The following is a 14,781-nucleotide window of genomic DNA, read 5'->3' on the forward strand; positions in this document are numbered from 1 at the left end:
TGAGGTTCTACATGATAGGTACCGGGCTGTCCCTCATGCTTCTCTCTTGCCACAGATGACAGAAGCAAGAGCCGTCTCTCCCCTGGCTCCCGCTGCTCCTGGAGAAGAAGCCAAAGAGGCGGAAAATAAGGTGGATGACAACAACCATTCAATGTTCTTCACACCTCCTTGTTCTAGACCTGTAATGCCAGTTGTGTGTGGTGCTGTCTTTAGTGCAAGGCAGAGGTGCAAGTTTTGGAGCAGCCAGCCCTTTGCTGTTGCAGGCTGAGGATGCTGGGTGCTGGAGTCCTGCCAGGAGCTAGGGATTTCCTCCAGGCAGCGACTGCACAACTTGGCCTCTGACCTGTCATGTTGAGGACGCAAAGGGCTGGTGCTTCTGGGAGAGCATCTGGCTGCTTGGCGCAGGGAAGTTCTGTCTCTTGGCTTCTGCAGTGCTATGGCCATGGGCAATGAGGTTGTGCTGGAGGTGCCAGGGCTTGGTTTGTTTGTTTTCCCTTTCTGGCAAGGTGTGTTTGGCTTGTGAAAGTGGTCTGCACTTTCCTTGAGCAGTTCTTCACTGGTAGAGTCTAATTTAGGCACTCTGTCTTTTGGCTTCTGATAAGCTGCAAAGGGAGGATTGTGTTCTCCGTGCAGCTGTGGGAGGCAATTATTGTCCCATGTGGAAAAGAAGAAAGTGCAGAGTTGCGAAGTCTTCTTGTGAGGCCAAAAGCAGAAGCGGCCAGTTTCTGCTGGGGCATATTTTGGTGTAGTCCGCAGCTTTGGAAAGCGCCTTGGAGCCTGGAGTGAAGGTGAAGCTGCAAGTCCTTGACTGCTGTCTTGTGTTTCTTGGAAGAGGCAGACCATCTTGCAATGGTGCCTGCTGTATCTGAAGGGAAATGGGCACCTTTGTGTCTGGGGAGCTGCGTGGACCTAAACAACGCAGGGCTGTTGGACTTGAGCAGCTGCAGATGAGGCAGCGTGTGGCCAGGTGGCCAAGCAGGCCAAGGGCACGGTGGCTGTGCCAGCAGCAGTGGGGCAGCAGGAGCAGGGCAGTGAGCGTGGCCTGTGCTGGGCAGCGCCGCGGCCACAGCTGGAGTGCTGTGTGCAGCTGTGGCCCCTGGGAAGCAGAGAGTCATTGAGGGGCTGCAGCGTGTGCACAGAAGGACAGGGCAGCTGGGCAAGGGGTTGGAGCACAAGGCCAGTGAGGAGGTGCTGAGGGAGCTTCAGCCTGGACATTGGGAGGCTCTTGAGGCACCTTCAGGCAGACCTCCATCAATCCCTGAATAACAGTGCTCAGCACAAGGACTGTTTCTCGTCCAAACATGCCATCACTGCATCCAAAGGCTTTAGTCGCTTGAGTGGGTGACAGTTCCATCTTATGGTTTGTTGGCTCCTTGATTTGCAAGCACACGATAGGCTGTTCATTTTCCTGTTTATCCAGCAAGCAAAGATGCTTCTGCACAGCGTTTCCTGCTTTCTCCTGCCCTGGATGGGATTCTGATCCAGTTTTAGGTTTCCACATCTGCAGCAGCAGTAGCAAAGGCATTGCTGTCGCTTTCATTGTTTTCCATTTCAGTGTTTCAAGAACTAAAAGGTCCATTTTTCTGAGATAGCCTTGCTTGCTTACAGCAGCCAGGCAGGAGAATCAACTTCATATCCATCTAGAGTGCTGTTGAATTGGCCCATTTTAATTTGGTGGCCGTGACTTAGAACCCCTCTGTCGCTATCAAATGCTATGATTTTTTCCTAAGAAAATATGGTGGTAGATGTGAAAAGCAATGAGGTTCTACATGATAGGTACCGGGCTGTCCCTCATGCTTCTCTCTTGCCACAGATGACAGAAGCAAGAGCCGTCTCTCCCCTGGCTCCCGCTGCTCCTGGAGAAGAAGCCAAAGATGGGCAAAATGAGGTGTGTGACAACAACCCTCCAACATTGCTCACACCGCCTTGTTCTAAACCTGTAAGTTCCAGCTGTGTGTGGTGCTGTCTTTAGTGCAAGGCAGAGGTGCAAGTTTTGGAGCAGCCAGCCCTTTGCTGTTGCAGGCTGAGGATGCTGAGTGCTGGAGTCCTGCCAGGAGCTAGGGATTTCCTCCAGGCAGCGACTGCACATCTTGGACTCTGACTTGTCATGTTGAGGCCGCAAAGGGCTGGTGCCTCTGGGAGAGCATCTGGCTGCTTGGATTAGGGAAGCACTATCTCTTGGCTTCTGCAGTGCTATGGCCAAGGGCAAAGGAGGTTATGCTGGAAATGCCAGCAATTGGTTTGTTTGTTTTCCCTATTTGGCAAGGCGTGTTTGGCTTGTGAAAGTGGTCTGCACTTTCCTTGAGCAGTTCTTCACTGGTAGAGTCTAATTTGGGTACTCTGTCTTTTGGCTTTTGATAAGCTGCAAAGGGAGGATTTTGTTGTCTATGCATTTATGGGGGTAATTATTTTCCCATGTGGAAAAGAAACAAAGTGTGGCATTGTGAAACATCCTTGTGAGGGCAAAAGCAAAAGTGGCCAGTTTCAGCTGGGCCATATTTTGCTGTGGTCCACAGCTTTACCAAGTGCCTTGAAGCCATGAATGTGGGTTAAGCTGCAAGTCCTTGGCTGCTGTCTTGTGTTTCTCGGAAGAGGCAGACCATCTTGCAATGGTGCCTGCTGTATATTAAGTGAAATGGGGCGTCTTTGTGTGTGGGGAGCTGTGTGGGCCTAAAGGATGCAGGGCTGTTGGACTTGAGCAGCTGCAGATGAGGCAGCGTGTGGCCAGGTGGCCAAGCAGGCCAAGGGCACGGTGGCTGTGCCAGCAGCAGTGGGGCAGCAGGAGCAGGGCAGCGAGCGTGGCCCTGTGCTGGGCAGCGCCGCGGCCACAGCTGGAGTGCTGTGTGCAGCTGTGGCCCCTGGCAAGCAGAGAGTCATTGAGGTGCTGCAGCGTGTGCACAGAAGGACAGGGCAGCTGGGCAAGGGGATGGAGCACAAGGCCAGTGAGGAGGCGCTGAGGGAGCTTCAGCCTGGACAATGGGAGGCTCTTGAGACACCTCCAGGCACAATTCTGGCAATCGCCTCATGACAGTGCTTAGCACAAGTGCTGTTTCAGTGCCAAACCTCCCCTCACTGCATCCAAGGGCTTTAGACTCTGGAGTGGGTGACACTTCCATCTTGTGGTTTGTTGGCTCCTTGTTTTGCAAGCACACGATAGGCTGTTCATTTTCCTGTATATCCAGCAAGCAAAGATGCTTCTGCACAGCGTTTTCTGCTATTTCCTGCCCTGGATGGGATTCTGATCCAGTTTTAGTTTTCCACATCTGCAGCAGCAATAGCAAAGGCATTGCTGTCGCTTTCATTGTTTTCCATTTCAGTGTTTCAAGAACTGAAAGGTCCATTTTTCTGAGATAACCTTGCTTGCTGACATTAGCCAGGCAGAAGAATCAACTTCATATCCATCTAGAGTGCTGTTGAATTGACCCATTTTAATTTCGTGGCTGTAACTTAGAACCCCTCTGTCGCTATGAAATGCTATGACCTTTTCCTTAGAATCTGTGGTGGTGGATGTGAAAAGCAATGAGGTTCTACATGATAGGTACCGGGCTGTCCCTCATGCTTCTCTCTTGCCACAGATGACAGAAGCAAGAGCCGTCTCTCCCCTGGCTCCCGCTGCTCCTGGAGAAGAAGCCAAAGAGGCGGAAAATAAGGTGGATGACAACAACCATTCAATGTTCTTCACACCTCCTTGTTCTAGACCTGTAATGCCAGTTGTGTGTGGTGCTGTCTTTAGTGCAAGGCAGAGGTGCAAGTTTTGGAGCAGCCAGCCCTTTGCTGTTGCAGGCTGAGGATGCTGGGTGCTGGAGTCCTGCCAGGAGCTAGGGATTTCCTCCAGGCAGCGACTGCACAACTTGGCCTCTGACCTGTCATGTTGAGGACGCAAAGGGCTTCTGGGAGAGCATCTGGCTGCTTGGCGCAGGGAAGTTCTGTCTCTTGGCTTCTGCAGTGCTATGGCCATGGGCAATGAGGTTGTGCTGGAGGTGCCAGGGCTTGGTTTGTTTGTTTTCCCTTTCTGGCAAGGTGTGTTTGGCTTGTGAAAGTGGTCTGCACTTTCCTTGAGCAGTTCTTCACTGGTAGAGTCTAATTTAGGCACTCTGTCTTTTGGCTTCTGATAAGCTGCAAAGGGAGGATTGTGTTCTCCGTGCAGCTGTGGGAGGCAATTATTGTCCCATGTGGAAAAGAAGAAAGTGCAGAGTTGCGAAGTCTTCTTGTGAGGCCAAAAGCAGAAGCGGCCAGTTTCTGCTGGGGCATATTTTGGTGTAGTCCGCAGCTTTGGAAAGCGCCTTGGAGCCTGGAGTGAAGGTGAAGCTGCAAGTCCTTGACTGCTGTCTTGTGTTTCTTGGAAGAGGCAGACCATCTTGCAATGGTGCCTGCTGTATCTGAAGGGAAATGGGCACCTTTGTGTCTGGGGAGCTGCATGGGCCAAAAGGACGCAGGGCTGTTGGACTTGAGCAGCTGCAGATGAGGCAGCGTGTGGCCAGGTGGCCAAGCAGGCCAAGGGCACGGTGGCTGTGCCAGCAGCAGTGGGGCAGCAGGAGCAGGGCAGTGAGCGTGGCCTGTGCTGGGCAGCGCCGCGGCCACAGCTGGAGTGCTGTGTGCTCTTGTGGGCCCCTGGCAAGCAGAGAGTCATTGAGGGGCTGCAGCGTGGGCACAGAAGGACAGGGCAGCTGGGCAAGGGGGTGAAGCACAAGGCCAGTGAGGAGGTGCTGAGGGAGCTTCAGCCTGGACATTGGGAGGCTCTTGAGGCACCTTCAGGCGGATTTCCATCAATCCACTCAAGACAGTGCTCAGCACAAGGGCTGTTTCAGTGCCAAAAATCCCATCACTGCATCCAAGGGCTTTAGACAGTGGAGTGGGTGACATTTCAATCTTGTGGTTTGTGGGTTTCGTAGAAGGAGAAGCCCTATTCATTTTCTCTTTTTCCAGCAAGTAAGGATGCTTCCGCGTAAACTTTCCTGCCCTTATAGGCACTGTAAGGGATTCTGAGCCCTTTTTACTTTTCAATGTCTGCTCAGCAGTTGTAAAGACCTTGCTGGCTCTTTCCTACTTTTCCATTTCAGAGCTTTCAAGGACCAAAAGCTGCCTTTTGTAGAGAGAAATTTTCTTGCAAATAGCAGCCAGGGAGGAATATCGAAGTCATAGCCATATACTGTTTTTTTGAATGTCCCCATTTCAATCTGGTTGGAGTGACTTAGAATGCCATTGCTAACAAAGTTGATGAGTTCTCCTTATAAGAGGTGGCGGTCGGTATGAGGACAAACAAGGTTGTAGGCACCAGGTAACGTCGTGTCCTTATGAATCTCTCTTGCCACAGGTGAGAAAAGCAAGAGCCGTCTTCCCCCTGGCTCTCTCTGCTATTGAAGAAGAAGCCAGAGTGGAGGACAAAGAGAAAGACGACCACCGTCTTTGTCCAGCCATGGTCAGACCACGGCCTGCTCATCATTTCAAGAGAGTAAGTGCCCCTTGTGGGGGGCGCTGTCTTTAGTGCAAGGCAGAGGTGCAAGTTTCTGAGCAGCCAGCGCTTGCTGTGTCTGGCCAAGAATGCTGAGTACCAGAGTCCTGCAGGACGTAGCCATTTCCTGCAGGCAGTGACAGCGAGAAATTGGCCTTTGACCTGTCCTGTTGGGGCAGTGCAGAACTGGGGGCTTCATCTGAGCTTCTGGCTGCTTGGTTTAGGGAAGCTCCATCTCTGGGCTTCTGCGATGTTATGGCCAAGGGCACACATGGTAGTGCTGGAGGTCAAAAGGCTTTCTTGGGTTTTTTCCCTTTTTTGGAAAGGTGTGTTTGGCTTGTGGAAGTTTTCTTGAGTCATTCTTCACTTGTAGACACAGTTGGCCCAGCTGTGTTTTTGCTTTTGGGAAGGTTCAAACACCAGATGGGGAAACTTTCTGCTGATCCATTTAGTGGTGAAGTCTGCAGCTTTGGCAAATGCATTGGAGCCCAGAGTGGGGGTGATGCTGCAAGTCCTTGACTGCTGTCTTGTGTTGCTCAAATCAGGAAGGCCAACTTGCTGTGGTGCCTGCTGTATCTGAGGTGAATTGGGCACGTTTGTGTCTGGGGAGCTGCGTGGGCCAAAAGGACGCAGGGCTGGCAGCCGTGAGCAGCTGAAGATGAGGCAGCGTGGGGCCAGGGGGCCAAGAAGGCCAAGGGCATGGTGGCCTGTGCCAGCAGCAGTGGGGCAGCAGGAGCAGGGCAGTGAGCATGGCCTGTGCTGGGCAGCGCCGCGGCCACAGCTGGAGTGCTGTGTGCACTTGTGGGCCCCTGGGAAGCAGAAAGTCATGGAGGGGCTGCAGCGTGTGCACAGAAGGACAGGGGAGCTGGGCAAGGGGTGCAGCACAAGGCCAGTGAGGAGGTGCTGAGGGAGCTTCAGCCTGGACAATGGGAGGCTCTGGAAGCACCTCCAGACAGACTTCCATCAATCCTTGCATGAGAGTGCTCAGCACAAGGGCTGCTTCTCTTCCAAACATCCCATCACTGCATCCAAGGGCTTAAGATACTGGAGTGGTTGACACTTCCATCTTGTGGTTTGTGGGTTTCCTAGGAGGCGAAGCCCTGTTCATTTTCTCTTTTTCCAGCAAGCAAGGATGCTGCTGCACCATCTTTTCTGCCCTTATCAAGCTCTGGAAGGCATTTTGCACCCTCTTTGTACCTTGATGCAGATGGAGCTTTTGTGTTTCCAAGCCTATATGCATGGCCTAGAAGATCACTTTGAGTTTAACACTGTCTCTGTCATTCTACAGCCCAGAGAATCACTGTGTGATGTCTTTGGAAATTTAGCAGGAGGTCAATGCCCTTGCATTCTAGCTGCTCCTCAGAGATCATAGAAACTGGAAGGGGCTGGACTGCATTTCTGATTCCAGCCATGTTAGCACTGTCAGTGTGGTTGAGTCCAAGAGAACTTACCCGAGCACAGATGCACAAAAAGTGCAGTTCCCAGTGCAGTGCTCTGGGACTAATTCCTTTCCATAAGGACATAAGGACCTAAAATCTCCACATTCCCCAAGAGTGTACTTTTTTGAGCAACAGGAGAGCAATCTCAGGATTGCTGCTGATCGGCACACAAGCTACCATGTTTTGATGTGTGCAGCAACAGAGAGGGCAGTAACTGGAGATTATAGTAGTGAGATCTATCCGTCTATCTTCCTACCTATCTATCTAGGTAACATTTACATAACTGAATATTCCTGGCTCTGGTCCAAGGGAGTTGGATGTGCAAAGATCACCAAAAGCATTCCTTTCTGGAGAGGATTAAAGACATGTTCCCTCGACCAATTCTGAGCAGGCAGAGATGTTTCCCCCTCCAGATATGATGGTTTTTCCATTCAGAATTGTTTTCCTCCTCTGGCCTCTTGTGTCCTGATGTCTCCAGTTAATTCTTTCAATTTCTGCCTGTCCTAGAGAGGTGCAACAATTCCATGTTCAGGTGGTGTTTGGTGACTCTGGTCATATGTGCCATGTATTACATGACATATGGTTTCCTTCACCGGCTTCCTCAGGGCTGTGTAAGTGCATTCGTTAATGGGGCCTTAGGAGAGCATCTGTTTCTGCTGGTCAGAATTCTCAGTTGACAAAAGAGGGACAAGAAACACTTTGGTCCTCCTCCATGTACTGAGGTGGCCATAGAGGCTCTGTGACCTCCATCAGAAAACTTTGCATGCATCCTCATCTCCTGAGTGACCAGGTTTGCCAAAAAAAGAGTGGATGTCAGAAAGGCAGAAATGCTGATGCAGGCCTGAATAGAACGTGAACTCCAGGAGTGTCTCTCACAAGGGCTGAGCTCACCCAGGTTGACACCTGCAGAGCCATGATGGAGCTGTGGGACAGGCTGGGGTGTCAGTCTCTACTGAAAGACAAACAGGACATGGCAGAAGCAGAGGGAGGCCCTCACCAGACCCTTGAGAAATGCCACACATTCCCTGTCAGCTGCCTTAGAGGCTGTTGGAGCTTCAATCCCAGATGGTTCCTGATTATAAGGCCAAGGTTGCTTTGGAATCTGTGCCTCCCCTCGGGCAGAGAACGACCCAGGAGAGCAGCAGCACAGTGCTCTGGAAACGTGTGAGCCCAGCAGTCTTTGAGTCTTGGCCCACAAAGGATGTATGGGAAGTTGAAACCCATCTTCTCTTGCTTTCTGTGCAGGTGCTTCTAGAGAAAGAGCAGGAGCAGAGTGCTTCATCAGAGATGCCATGCCGGACTCAGGGAGAACTGTTCCCAGCCCGAGAGCAGGAAGAGCAGCTCAGGCAGCAGGTGGAAGAGCCACAGGAGAATGGCCAGGTGAGCCTGACTGGCCAGGTGACAGAGGGAAGGGCAGAAAGAGGGACATAAACCGGAGCTCCTGGGACTCAGGAGGCCAGGAGTCCCACAGGCACTGGAAGCACAGGGCCTTGGAATTTGCAGTGATCAGCCCTGGGACAGGAGGTTTGCAATGGAAGCAGATGTGGGGAGGGAAGCAGAAAGAAGTGGCTGAATAAATGTGATTTTGAGGCTGCAAAAGGAAAAAGCTGAGCTTGATGGCAGCTCCCAGCCACTTGGTCTGCATTTGTGTGCACAGAAGATCAAGGCAGAGCCACAAGCAGAGCTGCCCAAAGCTCAGAGTGCCATCATGGACGTGAAGAGAAAGAACAAGGAAGACATGGGAAGAATTCAAGAGGAGAATCTCCATCAGTACAGGAGCCATCAACAAAACCAGGTGAGTGAAAGAGTGGCAGCCACTCCACTCATGAAATGTCCTCTCCCTTCTGCTTTACAGTCTGTCAAGGGACACGTGCAGGCAGAGCTACAGGACGCTGAGGCTATCAACAGGGCAAGGGAGAAGAGGCTGGAGGAAGAAATGAAAATTGTCAGAGAGAAACTTAATCGCCTCCCTTAGGCTCTAGAATGAGTGAAAGTGGGATGCAGGCACCAAACTGGTGGTTTCTGCCCTTCTTGCCTATCCGCTCAGAGCAGCAGGGAGTGGGGCCATGCCTCTGAGTGCCATCCTGCTCTAGTGTGTATCACAGTCACTCTGAAGGACATTTCCCGGTGTGCTGAATCTCCACTGCTGCTCTGTTCTTCTGGCCTATTCCTGCTCTCCTTGTTCCTTCAAGTGTTTTTACAGTGGAACGTGGTGACCCAGATGGAGGACTGAAACAAGCTGTCTGTATCCCTTGTCAATCTGTTCTTTCCCTTTCCTCATAGTCGATGACTCCTGGCTGACAGGGACAAGCTGTAGTGTCTGACTGCTTTGTTCTGTTTGACTTGAGGTGCAAGTGTTGACATCTCACCGGGCAGCCTGTGAAGAATTCCAGCCAATGTCTGGCAATGAAGGACCCCAAGTTAGGAGTGAGGCACAGGAACAGTGCCCACCAGAAGTGCTCCAGGTCCAGCACATCATGGGCTCTGATCCTGCTGCCGCAGCAGCATCATCCCAAGGAAGCCTTTCTGTCGAACCTCGGAGCTCAAGCTCGGGCAGTTACTTCATCTCCCTGAAAGAGGAGACTGAGGAGAAGCACCTGGAGATGCTGGGTACGTCTGAGGTGTTTCTTGTCTGAGGGACAGTGTGTTGTGGGCAGGTGTCAGCAGAGCTGTACCAAAGGCTCCTCCTGAGCTTGGTGTCACAGGGCCATTTAGGACTCCCCAGAGGCAGTGCTGTGCTCCGAGGCAGCGAGAGCGCTCTGGGTGTTCCTGCTGCCTCTGAGGGCACCTGGGACTGGCTTGGGTTTGCCTGAGCTTCCCTCTCTGCTAAAGGCTGAAGCAGGAATTGTTCTTGGATCAGCAGAAGGCTGTGACCTTGCAAATGATCTAGACAAGTCTCGTGTGCTAGTGGCCAAACTGAACAGAATTTCTTCTTTTCCTAAATTCTCCTTAGACTCCTGACTTCGAACCAGTAATCCGAGCAAAAAACTTCACGGAAATGGACTGGTTTTGGAGTTTTGTCTTTTTGGTTGGGGATTTTTTTTTTTTTTTGTGAGAGGGGCCATGTTTTTGTGTTGTTTATTTTTTGTGGAGGCCTTCTTTTTTTTTTTCTGTGGCAGGATTTTTTGTGTTTTGGGTTTTTCCGGTTTACGGGTTTTGGGGCTTTTTTAGTGGAATTGGTTTTTTCTCCACTCTGAAATAGCCCTTCTGCCCCATTTCTTACTGATGGCATTTTTATGACTGCTACTGTTACCACTACTACATTTGCAGTTTATTTTCACAAGAATGCTATCTTTTTGTCAATAAGAATTACTTTGAAAGGACATCAGGTTACAGGACAAATAGAGAGCAAGTGGTGTTTTCCATGTGCCCCCAAAGAAAAAAGCGATACTTTTGTAGCAACCTTTATTTAATCTTCTAGTTTTATGCTTATCAAGATGAGTCCAAGAGATGTATCCAAGTGGCGTCATCAGAAAAAACTGTACTGCAGGCATTTCTCAGGAGAGAGCCTCCAGCCCAGCCATGGTATATCCCTCCGATCCATGGCACTTTTCCATACCCGATCCCCACTCTTTCCCATGACTGTTAGAATCCTACCCATTGGCCCAGGCCCTGCTGAGATCAGTCTCTAGGAAAACACATCAAGTCTTTTGTGATTCTGCAGCACAACCCAATGAATCTGCTTCTTGCCTGTAACAGCTGCCAGTGCTGTGCTCTCAGATAAGACCTGGTGGGGCTGAGACCAGAGCCCAGTGGATTCTGTGTCTGCCATCACCTGTTGGGACAAAAAGGGCACTGATCCACCCCTCGGTGTGGCTGATCTCAAAGCCCATCCTGGTGTGTCCTCAAGGGGGGCAACAGCTTGTAAGAGGCTCAGGATGGCTGTGGCTTCTTCCCACTGCTTGCCAGTGCTCATGCTTGGGCTTTGCCAGCCTCGTTGTGCCAGCTGCCCTGTCCCTGAGGGCCGGAGGGACTGCAGAGGCTGGAGCCTTCCTTAGCTGGGAGAGGGGCAACTTTGAGCTCAGCCTGCTCATAAACAGGTCAGGCTCCTGATGCTGAAAGCCCCTTCGGGATCAGTTATAGCATGAGCTGCTCTGCTTTACAAATGGAAATAAATTCCTTTGGCAAATTGCTGAAAGGTGGGGAAGATGTTCTTCTCTCCTGGGAATGCATCTCCCCATGCTTTGTTTCCTGTCAAGAGAACTCTTCAAAGAACTGTACAAAATCAGTCTCTGTGCCAGCCATCTGCACTGCAGGGCTGCCTGTCCTGTTGCTCTTGTGGTTGTGGTTGTTGCTACCCAGCTGACCACAAAGGGCTCAGAGCCCCAGACAGTGGGGCTGCCTTTTGTATGTCCTGGAAGCTGGGATCTCTGCTTTAAAGTCAGCATCCTGCATTTTGTTTCCCTCAGAGAGAATGGTGAACCAGGAAAATCCCTTTAGGATATACACCGAAATGGAACACATTGGCAGCGGGTGAGTCCAACCGCAGTTACTCCTGCACAGCCATGCACCAGGTGTTTTTCTGGTGGAATGTCTATCCAGTGTGAAGTCAGGCCAGCTGCAACCATGTTCACACTCTGGGGATAGATGACCCCATCTCTCAGTGCTGCTCAGAATTTGTGAGTGTGCTCAGAAGGCATTGTCAGTGACATCTCCATGCTGCCAAGGTCTTGCCTGCATCAAGGAACAGGACCTGGAAGATCTCCTTGTGTCTCAAGTGTGGGACAGCTCTGTGTTAATTTCCTTAGCATTTTTGTATGTCTCAAAATCATACTCCTCCATTAATGAGAAAAGAAGAAACTTGCTTGCCTGAAAGAGGAACCTACCCTCTATCAAAGCTGTGTGAGATAACAGTTCCCAAGAACATTTCTTTTCCCTGCTTTGCAGAAGGAAATACTCTGTGGTCAGGATAGTACCCACACAGTTTAGAAAGTGAAACCCAAGAGGAAAGACTAAACTCCCTTTAGAAGTTGAACCCCAGTGCTTCAGGTACAGGCCCAGTGCCCATGCACTTGAGAGGAAAATGCATCATCTGCCTTCTGGCAGAGCCCTCCTGCCTCCTGCAGGTTTTTGACACTTCCAGCAGAGATCTCCTGTGTGGGCTGGCTTTCACTCTAGGAGCTAAACAGCTTCTTCTTTCTCTGCTTCTGTTTTGTTTCTAGGGGTTTTGGACAAGTGGTCAGAGCACTCAACAATGCCACAGGAGGAGAGGTAAATGTCAACAAGCCCCACAGACTCTGCTGCACATGAAGGCTTTCCCCTCTGGTGTGAGCTGTGGCTGCAGCTCTGGGCAGAGCTGTGCTGAAAAGGCACAAGAAGCACAGACTGGTGCCAGCCTGCAAAATACATTTGGGAGTTTGTCGTCCTCAGCTGCCAGAAGGAAGGCACGGAGGCAGCGATTCCTTTCAGAGAAGGACGCGCTCATTTGCTCTCCGTTGCTAAAACCAAGGTGGTGCCTTAGAGCACCTCACTGATCTTTGGGGATACAGCTTCAGAGTCCTGGATTCTCATTTCTGGCTGCCAGCAAATCCATCTGAAATTTACTGGTAGCTCCTTAGCCACCTGCAGTGCTGCAGTGGGAAATGCACATAGGGAGAGATCTGCAAGGCGTCTCTAAAAGCCCTAAGCCATGCCCATAGTCCAAGATGTATGCACAGCGTATTAAGGCATGGATTACTTCTTCTGAATCCCAAACAAAGCAGCAGAGAGTGTGGTCAGTGGTTTGTGGCTGATAGCTGAGACACCACTGTTACCAAGTGGACAAGGAAAAACGTCAGTGGCCCCACGTGTCTGGTAACTGTCCCACAAGGGAGCAGAGAACTGGGCTGTTGGAATGTCAGTTCCTAATTATTGCAGCGCCTAATCACAAGGCAGTTTGGCACAGCTCAGCTGTGTCATTGCAAAATCACTTGCTCCATGTGCGTTGTGGTCTCGTGCCACCAACTTCTCCAGTTAATGATTTTCAATGTCATTTTAGGTGGCCATAAAGAAAATACATCTTCAAGGACTAAGAACGAAGGAACTAACTGTTAATGAAATCATGATCATGAAGAAGTGTAGGAGTCCCAGTGTTGTGAATTATTTAGACAGGTGAGAGGTCTTGGTCTTATCCCATCAATGGGCATTTACATACAGCAAACATGAGAGGTTAAAAACCCACTTTGGTCAGTGGCAGAAAGTAGAGCTGTTAATTTTTATTTATTCATATGTTTTACTCATCTCCAATGGATGAGAGGAGAGTGCATCTTGTCTGCATGAGTTTTCCCTGCCACTTGTTGTTTGAAAATTCTTCCAAAATTATTCAAACCTGGATCAGCTGTTTCTTACTAAGTCAACACCCTCAAAGTACACTGCCTCCACATTTATTTGGGATTGATTTTCTTAAAGTTTCTTAAGTGCTGATGAACAATCCTAAAGTGGATTTCTCTTAGATCGTTGCCCCTCTTTGTCACTGCTGTGCATGCCAGGAAGACTAGGTGCTTATTTCCAGGAACACCATGCCTGACAGGTTTTTACCTGGGCTGTTACTAAACTGCATTTTTCACCTGCTGGCCATCTAAGACATCTTATTTTTCACTGCTGTGCCTTTCTCCTCCAGACTGCACAGACTGCAGATTGTCTATTCCTTTGATTCTGTCCTAGTCACAAAGGCACATGGAAACAAGAAACCCAGAAGCAAAACATCAAGGTAGCCATGCATGTTTATCTCCCCGGCCTTGTTTCCTTCTTTCAGCTACCTTCTGGGTGAGGAACTCTGGCTGGTAATGGAGTACATGGATGGAGGCGCCCTGAGTGATGTCATCCACAAGACCTTCCTGTCTGAAGACCACATTGCAGCCATCAGTCGGGAGGTCAGCAATCCCATCTGTGCTTCTGAGGCCTTGGGCAGGATTGTCTGGGAACAGGGGCTCAGAACAGGAGTGATTTCATGTGCCAAGCTTTGTTTCTGTGTGGCTGGAATGCTATGGGCAAGTAAAAGCATCTCAAGTGAACGGCCTGCCAGTGCCCCTGCACTCACTGTACTCAGTGCCAGTACTCTTATCTCCTGCTGTTGTACTCTCGCTCCGCCTCTTGTATTTGCTGTTCCCCATCTTGCCTCGCTAAACTTTTTTCTGTCTTCACTGCATTCCTTGCCTGTTAAAGCAAAGGTGCTGGTGGCAGGATTTGAAAAAAAGAGCAAAGAAAAAAGAGAGACTCGATTCTCTCAGTCCTCAGCTAAGAAGGATAGGAGTGCAGCCAAAATGCTCTTTGCTTCTGAGCCCATCCACTGCAGCAGGAGTCATCCTGGCTGGTTTGCAGGGGACAGTCTAAAAGAGCAGGTGATCTTGCTCTTTCCAAAGCTGACGTGCCTTTCCTCAGAAAGGTCCTGCTCTGCCAGTGTTGGAGCAGCAAGCTCTTCCACTCAGTGGCATTGTGTTCTGCCATTACTCCCCATTCCCCTGGAGAGGGAATCTTTTCCATTCTTTGATTCTCTCTCATGTGATGAAATCACATCACTCATTTTTGCACTCCTCTTTCTGTTTCCTCTCTCAGTGCCTGCAAGGACTGGATTTTCTTCATTCAAACAATGTGATTCATCGAGATGTGAAGAGTGACAACATCCTTCTCAGAACCGACGGCTCTGTCAAGCTGAGTCAGTAGATTCTTGGTCAGGTGCAGCGTTCCAGGGATGTGGGTGTGGGGCTGCTTGCAGTGACAGCCAGTTCCCAAAACTGGTGCTGGTGGCAGCGCAGGGGACACCCGCTGTGAGCTGAGGGCACAGTTGCCACGTGCACAGAGATAGGACAAGGAACAAGAAGTCAAGAGTGTTGTTGTCCTGTGTGTGTCCCTTCCAGAGGGAGGGAGCTACAAGTCTAAAGTTTCCAAAGAACAAAAGCCACTGCTGGAGGC

The sequence above is a fragment of the Zonotrichia albicollis genome, chromosome 8 (genome assembly GCF_047830755.1).
Source record: "Zonotrichia albicollis isolate bZonAlb1 chromosome 8, bZonAlb1.hap1, whole genome shotgun sequence".
In the NCBI taxonomy this organism is placed as follows: Eukaryota; Metazoa; Chordata; class Aves; order Passeriformes; family Passerellidae; genus Zonotrichia; species Zonotrichia albicollis.